Genomic DNA, 9,302 nt, shown 5'->3' with positions numbered 1-9,302 from the left:
CCTCCTGTGGCGATTTGCGCACAATCGCTGAGCTTTTGGGGCTCCTCGTCCCCTGCAGGTAAATGCCGAGTTTTTCTGCCGTTCATAACTGCGCGGCAGAGAAGCGCCAGCACGGGATACGGAAACAAATTGCAGTATACCCAGTGAGAAGAATGGGGTGGGGCGCGCAATATGAAACTGGGGAGCTGTAATGCTGCAGACAGCATCATTATGAAATTATTAGGGGCGAAGCCCCTTAGGGGCTCGTGCTGTCGGCGTCTCCTGTCGTTGTCGTCGTCGTTCGCCTCATGTAGCCACGGTACAAAAAACACTGTTACACTCGTTTTCCAACGCCTCGCGCTGGAATGCTTCGTGCTTCAGAGACACGAGACTTTTACAGCACAGCTGTATAATTCTTCCCCCAACAGTTTCATTTCCTTGGGCGAAAACTCAGAAGCGACAAGAATACACTCATACACTGCATGCTTCGCCCCATTCCAGGTTTCCCGTTATATGGCCCGGGATTTTTTTGTCAAATAATATAAAATGTTAATTTAGGGCGGGCGTGTGCTCCCCTTCTCGACCACGTGGAGAGAGCAGGAAAATTCTATGAATGGCAGACGACAGGCCACTGTGTAGGAGAGGAGGTGTCCCGATACTCTTCCCCTGGGTGGCACGTCTTTGCTCCTCGACCAGATGGAGCGTTAGCTCACTTCTCCAGAGGGAAGCTTGTTCCACTCAGCTTATACTTCCCCTCCTCTCATGCTGAGCGGATCCCGTTCCTCTGCCCAGTAGAGCGAGGATGACCCCGCGCACAAGCGAACCAACGCACGTACAAGGAAATTTTGAAGAGTGAGCAATCTCCGCCAAAGCGAACAGCGTGATGCCTCATACCCGCACGAAAAAGCGCAGCAAGTGGCAGAGTTAAGAAAATTAATCGTTTCATTAGTGTATAGGCGCACCGGTATCGTAGTGCGGCAGGGCCTACATTTATTTACAAGGGCGATTCGGTGGCAGCAGGAACCCGTGAACTGAGGAGCGCCCGTAGATTGTGGCCGAGCAGAGTGGAAGCCTGGGTGCCTGGGTGCTCTCCCTCTGGCTCGTACTGCGTGCCGAAGCCACGCGCTGCTGACGATGGTACCGGCCAGTGATGATGATGGTGGGCGCTTGCTGCCGATGAAGAAGTGGCCGCTACAAATGTGTGGAGCAGTGCAAGATGGATGGGCAGCAAATAAGATCAACACGGCATCTGCAGTATCCGTCTTGAGGGCACTCGATCAAGATCTCAAACAGCGACATGTCCCCAGCTTCTCGCTATGGCGATTGGATCGAGGGGCAGCGTGCCTGAACACGTGTCATATCCTACTTCATGTTCTCACCAATGCCATCCAAAGCGAAAGTAATCCAGTATTTCGACCTCTTTCTTTTTGTGCATGTTGTCTGTTAGAAGAAACCAAGAAGGCCTTTCGACGTATAGCCGAGAACTTATCCTAACCGAGTTAATTAGAACTTCGTGCGCACGCAGTTGCACCAGAAACCAGAATCGGGATTTTTATGGTGGTTTAGCTGTATTCGTGGCCTCTTCAATTTGCCAAGATAAGGATTTGCCCTAAAAGTGGCACCTCAAATGCCCATTTCATTTACGTATGTGGTAATTACAGACTCTATTGTATGTGTCAGCTCTCCGCCTGGCCATTTATTTAAAATTGGCATCATGTTGCGCTCGGTATGGTTGCTTAAACAACGCAATGGATAAAATTACTGCAAGCACTTCATGCATTTATATGTGTATGCACACGTATCTTCACGAAGATTAGCGAATCGAGGTCGATCGTGCCATCCGTGCGTAGGCAAATTCGTCACGGACGTAACACTTCATCATCAATTACTTCATTGCAGCAGTCATTTGAGTGAGGACTGCCATCGGGCCCATTTAGGTTTCCAAGTGCCCTGCATCTTTACTCGACTGGCACAACGCCAGTACCACACGTGATGGCATGTGCCCCGTGGAGGAGAACGGGAGAAAAAAAAAGAGTATGGTGAACGAATAGCGGGCAGGAGCAGCACCAGGAGGAGAGAGAAAAATGAGGCAGAACGTATTTCAGGGGGACGATTATCTGCGGACTTGCGATTAACATTGTATTGACTACGCTGGGTGCGCAATTGGTAACGTTACCCCTAATTGGCCACAGCACTGCGGTCACCGCTGTTCTTCCAGTATAGTGGAGCAGAGGTAACGAGGAACTTCTTCTAGGCGATAGTCATTGCGCGTGCCGACTACATGCTGGCATCCATATATGCACGGTGGTCTTAAGGAGGAGATCATTCCGATTGTACAAATTTTAAACTTCTGAGGGCTTAACGCGCCGACGCTGCGGCTGGGCTGCGGCCGTAGTGGAGGGCTCCGAATTAATTTTGACCACCTGGGGATCTTCAACGTGCGCCGAAATGTCGACACACGGGCCTTTTTGCTTTTCGCCTCCATCAGAAAAGCGGCCACCGCAGCCGGGATCGAACCCGCGTGTTTCGAGCACAACGCCATAGCCACTGGTCCACCGCGGCAGGTAAAAACGTTTCCAAAATTAGCCTTGAGAAAAACGCTGGTGCGAGCATGGGCTGGTCATATATATATATATATATATATATATATATATATATATATATATATATATATATATATATATATATATATATATATATATATATATATATATATATATATATATTGAGGGGCTCGTTAGGAAATATAGAAAGAAACGCTGGCAGTCTACAACGTCAAAGGAGGCAAAGGGAATGGTTAGACTATTTTTTGACCGTTAGTGAAATTATATATTTTTAAATTAATTTACGTAGAAAAAAATAAATAAAGAAAGAAAAACACGCGCCCAGAGTGGGGACCGAACCCACACCTTTCGATTTGATCTCGAATGCCTTGTTTCTTCATTCGAGATCTAATCGAAAGGTGTGGGTTCGGTCCCCACTCTGGGCGCATGTTTTTCTTTCATTCTTTCTTTCTTTCTACGTAAATTAATAAAAAAATATAATTTCACTAACGGTCAAAAAATAGTCTAACCATTCCCCTATGCCTCCTTTGGCGCTGTAGACTGCCGGCATGTCTTTCTGTATATATATATATATATATATATATATATATATATATATATATATATATATATGGGTTCGGATCCCACCTGGCGGGCATTTTTTCTTCACTTTCTTTCTTTCTTTCCAAATTCTTAATCTGTTTCAGTGATCTACCACATCCTCCCCTTTGCTTTCCGAGGTTTTCTCGACTGCCAACCCTTATTTCTATATATATATATATATATATATATATATATATACATATCAAGGTTGCAGTCGTCATTGCCAGTGCTATTCGGCTTTTTTCGAAATATTTAATAGGGCCGAATGACGTGTGCTTGTCACGTTTCTTTGATTCATTGATAAATAAGCGAAAATATAAGTCGAGAAAAAATCCGCCGTTTTTCCGGGAGCGGGACTCGAACCCACATCTCCGCATAACCGGTGCGGTGCGTTCGCCATTACGCTATCCCCACAGCGGCTTCTCTCTCGACTTTAAAGCGGGGGTTTATATTTACAAGAGCTCTGAGGCCGGTCAACTAGCGCTGCCCCTCGACTACCGCGGGAGACGTAGAACGTCTTCTTTCCCAGCGGCCGCAACGTAGAACGTGGTCGGAGGTCGGGGTTAGCAATTGGCATATCCGAACTGCTGGAGCCAGTGCCTCGTAATGCATGTAGCAGAACAGAGAGATACGGGACGAGGGACTCGGTAAAGATACATATCAAGGTTGCAGTCGTCATTGCCAGTGCTATTCGGCTTTTTTCGAAATATTTAATAGGGCCGAATGACGTGTGCTTGTCACGTTTCTTTGATTCATTGATAAATAAGCGAAAATATAAGTCGAGAAAAAATCCGCCGTTTTTATATATATTTTATATTTTATTTATTATATTATATTATATTTATAAATATATATATATATATATATATATATATATATATATATATATATATATATATATATATATATATATATATGACCAGCCCCGCTGGTGCGAGCATCCCACCTGGCGGGCATTTTTTCTCCACTTTCTTTCTTTCTTTCCAAATTCTTTATCTGTTTACCACATCCTCCCCTTTGCTTTCCGAGATTTTCTTGACTGCCAACTCTTATTCTTATATATATATATATATATATATATATATATATATATATATATATATATATGCATAAACCTATCATTCCCAATAGTTCCCTGCGAACCGCGAAAGGTCGCGTAAAATCCCCACGAGCCATTTCCTCCTCTGATATGTAGGGCATACTCATGGCGGTGACACCAATGCTGCGTCTACATACTGCGTGCAATTGAATCTGCATACGACCACGTTGGGTTACCGTTCGCTACTGTTCTGCGGGCGACAACCTGCACAATGCCTGGATGGAGCCCAATTTTATTATTGAAATTTAGAATACACGCAAACCCCCAAAGTTTGCCCATCCTTCAATTTGTGAAATTCGGGAAGAGCAGACTAGCGCGCAACTGTTTCACGTGCGTAACGTCCTCGATGAAGTTGCTCAGGTGCACAACGGTGCACCCATTCAGGTCTTTCGAATGCGGGCATTCAGTGAAGCACCCGTTGAGGAGGATGTTCGTGAAGTTGACATCCTCGATGCCTCGAATGTGCAGGTTGCTGTCGAGGTGGTAGCAGAGGCCTGTACTGCTGTACGTGAAGTTTAGATCCCTCAAGCTTAGTTGGAAAGTGGCGTCCACGACTCGGGCGAATCCGCTGCTGACGGTGATGGCGCTGAGCACGCCCGGGATGTCCGCGAGTTTCGTCTCCAACACAGCTGGGCTGAGTGTGACTTCTTCGATGAAGCTCATCCGCTCTCCTATCGTGTCCAGAGTCAGGTCTTGAGATGGCGGTGACGACGCGTCGGGCCTGCCAGTTTCTTTCAGAGATCTCGGGATGTGGCGTGGCACAAAGGCTGGGGCGCCGGGTGGCGACGCGCTCTTCGGGACATGGGATCCCATGCCAGTATCTGGCATGTTCTCGCCGTATTGGCAAGAACTTGCTCTCTCCACGGTGCATTCTGTCGCCGCTTGTCCATCTTTAGGCGACATTCGCTCTGGTGCAACAGCAGGCGCATCGGGATGGATGCCGCAGCTTTTTCTACGCCCTAAAGGGTTGGCCTTCGGAACCGTGCTCCTCGGCCACACGTCAGCACGTTCAATGTGCACCAGCTGGGGTTCTCATATCCTACAGCACGGCCACATTCAGATGATGATGATAGTGTTATGTCAGCCGCACACACCTACGCAGGCATTGAAAAATATGCTTGAAGTGCTTTCCTTAATTGGCGCCTTTCCTTCATAGGCGCATGTTGTATCATGACCCGATACAGAAAAAAAGAAATTCCGCCTGATATTGGCATAGAATGAAAAGCATTTCATTGGCAACCAGGTGTCGTGTGCAAGGAATACGTTTAGATTTGTGCCTAATTTGTTGGTGCGAAGCATTCGTAGGCTAGATTACCTAGACTTCGCAATGTGTCTGGCTTCATAATAACAAGAGAAGCGGCCGCTACACCCAAAGAAGCGAGACACACACACACAAAAATTTGAGGAATTGTTGGAGAGGATGGTGAAATAACACGATAATGACGTGGCACGTAAAGGTGTGGCGAAAATAAATTTTTCTAGGACGCCTGATGGCTCCTCATGATATAATGATTGCGAAAACATTAGTGTCCAATCGCCCAATGGGCCTTCATTCTCATTATTATTTTCCTCTTGCCGTCTTCTTCTCTCCGTTGCTATGACGCTGCCCATACCGGCGCTCGCATCGCTCAGGACATATGCGGTATATTTAGCGGGTATAATTATTGGGACGATGGTTATGACAATACATACATACATACATACATACATACATACATACATACATACATACATACATACATACATACATACATACATACATACATACTAACATACAGCGAAATAAAATGAGAAATGAGGGGCTCGTTGAATTAAGACAGAAATAAGGGTTGGCAGTCAAGAAAACCTCGGAAAGCAAAGGGGAGAATGTGGTAGGTCATTGAAACAGATACAGAATTTGGAAAGAAAGAAAGAAAGTAGAGAAAAAATGCCCGCCAGGTGGGATCCGAACCCACGACCTCCAGAATACGCGTCTGGTGCGATGACCACTACGCTACCGGCGGGGCTATATTCCCCTCCACTTTCTGGGGTATTTATGCTAAGGTATTTTTGGTTGCTGCGCTTGGGGGTGGCAGCTAGCGCCACTCGGACTACTCGGGGTGAAGGGGACCTTCTCGTGGGTTCGTGGGTTCGGATCCCACCTGGCGGGCATTTTTCCTCCACTTTCTTTCTGGCCATCCAAATTCTTTATCTGCTTCAATGACCTAACACATTCTCCCCTTGCTTTCCGAGGTTTTCTTGACTGCCAACCATTATTTCTGTCTACATACATACATACATACATACATACGCACTTACATACATACAAACATACACACTTACATGCATACGCACATACACATACATACATACATACATACATACATACATACATACATACATACATACATACATGCATGCATGCATGCATGCATGCATGCATGCATGCATACATACATACATACATACATACATACATACATACATACATACATACATACATACATACATACATACATACATACATACATACATGCATACATACATATTGATTGATTGTAGGGTTTAAGGCACCGACGCAACACAGGCGATGAGGCGCGCCGTCGTGGAGGGCACCGGATTAATTTTGACTGCCTGGGGATCTTTAACGTGGCCGAAATATCGTACACACGGGCGTTTTTGCTTTTCGCCTCCATCAGAAGAGCTGCCGCCATGGCCGGGAATCGAACCCGCGATCTCGTGCTGAGCAGCGAAATGCATTTTCCACGGAGCCACCGCGGCGGTTTATACATTCATACACACATTCACACATACATATGCACATACATACATGCATACATAAACACATACCTACATACATGCATACACACATACGTACATACATACATGCATACAAACATATGTTCGCACATACATACATACTCTACATACGTACACACATACATAGTACATACATACATACGTACATGCATACATAAAAACATACGTACGCACATGCATGCAGGTATGCATACGTACACAGATACATATATACATACATACATACGCCATACATACATACGCACAAGCATGCATGCAGGCATACGTACACAAACATACGTACATACATACATACATACATACATAATGCACATACATACGCACATACCTACATGCACACATGCATACATACACACATACATACGCACATACCTACATAGATACGCGGGTGTAGGAAAAAATGGTCCCAAAGCCAAGGTAGGAAGAGAGAGAGAGAGAGAGAGAGAGAGAGAGAGAGAGAGAGAGAGAGAGAGAGAGAGAGAGAGAAACATTTATTGTACTAATAAGCAGCATTTTCATAGGGAGTGAGTGCATCATGATTGCCCCGCGAGCACAATCCCCGTCGCGAAAACCCCGCCACGTTAGCCCCGTATCTCATTTGTCCCGCGTGCAGTATCCCCGCGGGCCATTTGCCCCGATGCCAGTTTCCCGGTCCCATTCTCCGGGGCGATATTATGGAGCGTCATTTTCTTTTCACTGACTGTAATTTTTTTTAATTGGAGTAACGTAAGGTTTGACGATCTTCTCAAGAAGAAGATTGGGTCTGCCGCTTTCCCGAAGTTGCACAGGGGCGTTATTCCTTCTTCCCTTAGCTGCGATAATTTAGATGAGGGTTCAAAGTACGATGGTGGTAAACGCTATCCCCCCCCCCTTCCCTCTCCGGTCGGGTCAAGGACATTTCGGTGCACGGACATTTGGGCGCATGCACGTTTCCGTGCGCAAGCTTTCCGGGAAACGAATTATCTGGTGCTTACTTGTTTTAAACAGTCATTCTATACTTCCGCGGAACTTGGGTTATGGAGCCCAATAATCTACTGCAGTGCTTGCACATATTCATTGATGCCATTTTTATTGGCGCCAGTTATTTGAATAAATTGAGCATTTCAATATTTCTGTTTATACCTTGTTCAGGAAACATTGATTACGGAGCCAACTAATTAAATCTTTTCGCAGACCCTTTCATTTACTACAGCACTTTATATTTTAGATTCGCTCTTTTTTGCCGCATGCACATCAGCTAAGGAAATCAGCCATGTTTACGGTGTATTTTGCAAGTAATTTTCTCTAAATAAAAGGCACACTCCTACTATCACAAGCCGGTACCTTTACAAACATTCTGTTGCTCACAAAATGCAGAAAATGTGAAGTGTTTCATGCCGGCAGCGCTGTGACGCTAAAATAAACTTGTAAATACTGCTGTCGGCAGCTTTTTCTTGCTGAGTCTAGAATATCGTCGTGAAGGAAGAATGGGCCTTTTGAAGACAGCTGCAGCTTCCATCTCTCTTAAATCTTGCTAAAGCGTCTATGGGTGGTTCCAGGCCTCGCAGTTGTTTGTGCGGTTTTAATCCAATTACTTGAATTAAAATTTTTAATCTATGCTCAGCCCTACCATCCATCCATCCATCCATCCATCCATCCATCCATCCATCCATCCATCCATCCATCCATCCATCCATCCATCCATCCATCCATCCATCCATCCATCCATCAAAACATCCGTCCGTCCGTCTGTCTGTCTACCCAATTTTCTTTCTTAGATTTTAGCCTCCAAAGACGTTAATTTCGGCCCCTTATAGGAATAATAAAGCATTCCATCTCTTTCTCAACCCTTTAGCTAAAACGCAAAGGGACAAAATAAAATCGCAAAAAGGTTCACATCCGACTACCTTGAAGAGAAACACGTTGACTGAGCCATGGGACCATTTTTTCCTAGATTGTCACTGGGACCATTTTCTCCGGGACCATTTTTTCCGGGACCATTTTTTCCGTTTCCGAGATACGCACATACATACATACATGCATACATACGCACATACATTCATACATACATACATGCATACAGACATACGTACATGCATACATACATGCATACACACATACGTACATGCATACATACATACATACACATACATGCACACATACATACGCACATACATACATACATGCATACATACATACATACATACATACATACATACATACATACATACATACATACATACATACATACATACATACATACATTTTTTCACCACTTTCTTTTCGATTAAAAAAATTCT

At 44.9% G+C, this 9,302-nt stretch overlaps 1 non-coding gene across 1 annotated transcript; it reads right to left on the bottom strand.

Annotated features, from left to right (window-relative positions):
• Positions 1-6,154: 6,154 nt before the first annotated feature.
• On the bottom strand, positions 6,155-6,227 carry Trnat-cgu (transfer RNA threonine (anticodon CGU)). Its single transcript has one exon. It is a non-coding gene; the product is annotated as a tRNA-Thr (tRNA).
• Between the last annotated feature and the right edge of the window lie 3,075 nt (positions 6,228-9,302).

Source organism: Haemaphysalis longicornis, unplaced genomic scaffold (assembly GCF_048455015.1).
Source record: "Haemaphysalis longicornis isolate Haplotype H1 unplaced genomic scaffold, Haemaphysalis longicornis Haplotype H1 scaffold_1, whole genome shotgun sequence".
NCBI classification, from domain to species: domain Eukaryota; kingdom Metazoa; phylum Arthropoda; class Arachnida; order Ixodida; family Ixodidae; genus Haemaphysalis; species Haemaphysalis longicornis.
This window is presented reverse-complemented; position numbering and strand designations above follow the sequence as displayed.